This window comes from Poecilia latipinna, unplaced genomic scaffold, assembly GCF_001443285.1.
Source record: "Poecilia latipinna isolate Pla-1442-1.1 unplaced genomic scaffold, P_latipinna-1.0 Scaffold782, whole genome shotgun sequence".
NCBI lineage: Eukaryota > Metazoa > Chordata > Actinopteri > Cyprinodontiformes > Poeciliidae > Poecilia > Poecilia latipinna.
This window is the reverse complement of record NW_015113398.1, coordinates 74,144-78,383: the sequence shown is the minus strand read 5'-3', so window position 1 is coordinate 78,383 and position 4,240 is coordinate 74,144.

The following is a 4,240-nucleotide window of genomic DNA, read 5'->3' as shown; positions in this document are numbered from 1 at the left end:
ACCTTACGACCCTATCGGTGACCTTAGTGGACCAACTGACCTTACGACCCTATCGGTGACCTTAGTGGACCAACTGACCTTACGACCCTATCGGTGACCTTAGTAACTCGGCCAGTGTGGTTTTTCTGAGCCGGTTTCTTCAAGCAATGAGGGAAGATGTATTTATGGATGGACATGTTCAGCTGATGAGGATTTTATTATTCCTGCTACCCGTCTCCTGTTTTTGATCGGCTCCAGAGGAACCTGATGGTTTTCCGTCCAGCCCCCCCACTCGTTCCTCTCCAGTGTTCCCAGTTTGCTGTTTGTGTGTGACGCTCGTCTTCATCACTCTTGATTTGGAGCGCAGTGAGGACGGACGGCCGTGTCATCCGGCTGGATTACTGAGCTCTGCTCTGGTTATTGGGGCGCCGTGCTGCCAGCGTCCGGCTTCTCGCTGCTCCAGATGTGTGCAGACATCTGTGTTTGTGGAGCGGAGATGAAGAACAGCAACCTGACATTAATGCTTCCTCTGACTTGATGAAGACGGACGTCGTCTTCTCCCGTTTGCGTGCTTCCCTGTTTACCGAAACATCCGCTCCTGCAGGCTGGAACCATGAGGAAGAGCTGCTTTTATATGAAGCTTGCTTCCGAAAATTAATTGTATTTTGTGTTTTTAGTTTGAGTTTAGATAAACAACATCAGAGAGACGGAGGCTGCAAGTTGCAGGGATAAAAAACAGCAACTTTGAAATGAGGTGAAAGCGTATCTTAAGGTGTTTTTGTCCTTGAGAAGAAAATATCTATTTAAATATTCATGCTTCCTGTCAGGCTGAAATAACCGAGGAAAACAATCTGCTCTCATTTTATCTGCCGCTCACAGATTTAAATCCTCAATACATCACACGTCTTTTAAAAAGAGCCAGCTCCAGTTGTCCTTTATCCTTTTATCTGTTTGTTCTTTAATCAGTTCATAGTTTTTATAGTTTTATAGTAAAATAACTTCCTGGCTGCAACATAAACAGAGTTGGAGCTGAAATGATGAGGACGGCCGTCTGTGTTCACCTCCAGGTAATAAGTCCAGTCAGTTGAAGCCGAACACTGAGGACAAAGAAACTCTAACTCCCAGAATGCACTGCACCAGTCACAGCAGAGTCTTTACATCCAGACTGAAAACATGACAGCTGCTAGAGATCAGACATTAGTTTATCAGTAAATGTTTGAGTTCTTAGATATTTGTGTTAAATTTAAAACTTTCAGCTTTTTTTTTAACATAAAGCTTAAATTTCACAGTTTTAATGCATATCTTGTCATTTCTTGTAGGTTTTCTTTACCTGTTTTCTTTTCTGTACAGCAAATTTAAACTTTTGCTTGATTATTGTTCATTTTGTCTCCTTTTCACCAGTAGAATAAATTTTTCACACGACGGTCCGCAGACAGAGAGGCTGGTGGCTCCTGGTTGATCGAGCCGTTTGTGTTCAGTAAATATGAAGCTCCACAGTAAAACAAGTCGCAAAACCAGAAATGGAGAAAAATCAAGGAAAAACATACATTTCTGAAAAAACAGACTCTCATATTTTGCTTAATGTAGCATGTGAAGTCATGAAGAAATCCCTCCAAGCTTTAGCAGCTTCCAGGTTTTAAAAAGGTAAAGTTTGTGTTTGAATTCAGGTGGTTTACAGAGTAAATCAGAGCCGTTTCTGGGAAAGGAGGAAACTCACAGCTGATTAACACACCGACCTGACCGGCTTTTCACAGCTTCAGCCAATAAGATGAAGGTTTGGAAGCAGCACAGGGCTACTTTGCTTTGGCCTGACAGTAAACGAACCCAACAGAAAACGCAGGGATTTGAACCCATGACCTTCGCTTTGCAAGGCTGACGTTTATTTCAGTGTCTCACTAAATATTCTGTCGGTCCCGTTATTTGAACTGGGCAGAAGAAGCTGATTCAGGCACGCCTTCAGCTTGAAACGACTTTCATGATGTATTTGCTCTCATATCCTTTGACTGTTCATTTCATGTTTTCTATGTAATCATGAAATAACCTTTCCTATCTGGGGAGCGTGCTGTGTAAATAACATTTACACATTTCATTCATGATTAATTCATATTTTGGGGGTAAATTGCTGTTAGAACCTCAGATTGTTGGTGTTAGCAAGAGAAAGACTGTTTATGTGGTTTAGATGTAAATATGCTGTTTTTACAGTGCATGTTGAGCTGACTGAGCGTCGCTGCAGACAGATCATCTGCAGCCGCTGCTCAGAGACTCTCGGCATGGTTTGCTCCGGTACGTGAAACCTTGGTATTCACAGCAGGCGTGCAGCACGTCGTCAGGCACTAATGAGTTCTGCTTCCACCCAGATGAATGCAAACCATTTCAACTCATCGATTCCAGTGTTTAAGTATTCATCCAGCTGCAGCTGCAGCCTGATTGCAAATAAATGTCTTCTGAGGCGACGCGAGCGCAGCGGCTGATCAGGGAGGCGTTATGGAAACAAACATGCTGCGCCGCGTTTCACCACGCCGCACCGCGCTGCGTCGCGGCTCATGTTGCTGCTTCTAGTGGAAATACAGCTGCAGTCATTGGTTAGTTTGACAAGTTAACAGGAAGTGGAATCTGTGACGCTGAATGTTTGATGAAAAGCACCAGGTTACAGACTCCTGCTTAGATGGTTAATGTTCCACATTAACAAAAAGTCAATATTAGATTTTTTTAATCTTATAAAATTTGCTTTTTGTAGCTTTCCACATTGTTTTAAATTTTTTCCTGCATCAAAAACAAACCTGGAGTGTTGCTTTGATTCTTTCATTCATGTTTGAGAAATCCCTTATTCTGCATTGAACCAAACTTCTGCTTTACAGAGCATTCATCAGCTGTGCTTCACCCACTCAGCTCCTTCAGACTAGCCAGCAGCAATTAGCAAACACCTGTTGAGCTCATTATAGGAGCTGCTGCTCAGAGTAACACTGGTAAAAACTTTAAAGGGTTAATAGAGGAGCCATGTTGGGATGACTTCCTGGAGGCGGAGCTTCAGAAAGAGCAGGAGCTTCTTAAAGAGACAGACGCCCAATTTCAAGGTGTTAAATTACACAGTATTGTTTCTTCTAAGCCATATTTGTTATTGTACAAAGGATTTTTAAGAACTGAAGGAAACATAGTTACTGTACCTATGTGACTGGAGAGCACATAATATCGCCCCTTCCCGACTTCCTTAAAGTGAGAAGGAGAAAAGATATTCACTGCTAAAGCCTAAGTACTTCTTGTTTCATCCTGGTGTCTGTAATGAATCTTTAACATCTGTCTTGTCCATCTGCTTTAACATTTCCTGACCTGTTGACCTGTGACCTGACACTGGGGTCCCGTCAGTCCAGATTTGGAGAAATTATGTTTCTGGATGTAACTTTGAACCCTGAATGGATTATTATTTCAGATTGAACTGAAGCAGCGATCTCAGATGAGTTCAGAGTTTTAAAGCTAAATCTGGGACGGCTTTGGTGTAAAAGTTAAAGTTTCAGGAGGCTAACATGTAGCGTGTAGCTGTGACTGCATAACTACAAAGTGCTGAGGTAAGCAAAGTTTAAGCCCCGCCTCTTTCCTCACTGAGCCGACCTGCTGGGAAACAACTTCACCTCCAGTCGAGTTGGGAGCTTCTGGTGGCAAATAACCAAATAATGATTCACAGCAGGTACGGCATGGCGCAGATCCCTGTTACCATGACAACCAAGACTAATCTACAGGCTCTTATGTCTGCAGATCCATATGCATGTCTTCATATTTATAATTTTCTCCTCCAATTTTAAGTCTCAGCTGAACAGAAGAACAGATGTAATTTTAGTTTAAAACCAGATGAACTTCACCTCAGCTGAGCTCTCCCTGCAGAACAGAGGAGCTTCAGAGGACTGACCTCTGACCTCTGACCTGTGCTTCCTGATGACAAACTGTTCCATCAGACACAGATTGGACCGAGTCTCCAACAGATTTTATTTGATGATTGAAGTTTTGAGCTCATGTGTAAACTCTGTTTTATGAATGTAAAGAAAAACAAAAACAGGAAAAACTGCATTGTGGGAAAAAATCTCTCATTTAAAAGCTGTTAATATTTCCCAACTTTCTGCTTTTTATAATCTGGTTTTAGTCTGATTTACCACTTTCTGTCTGTCTGACATGGAAGCCACTGCAGAGACAAGACAGACATGCCACAGGGAATTACACACACACACACACACACACACACACACACACACACACACACACACACACACAC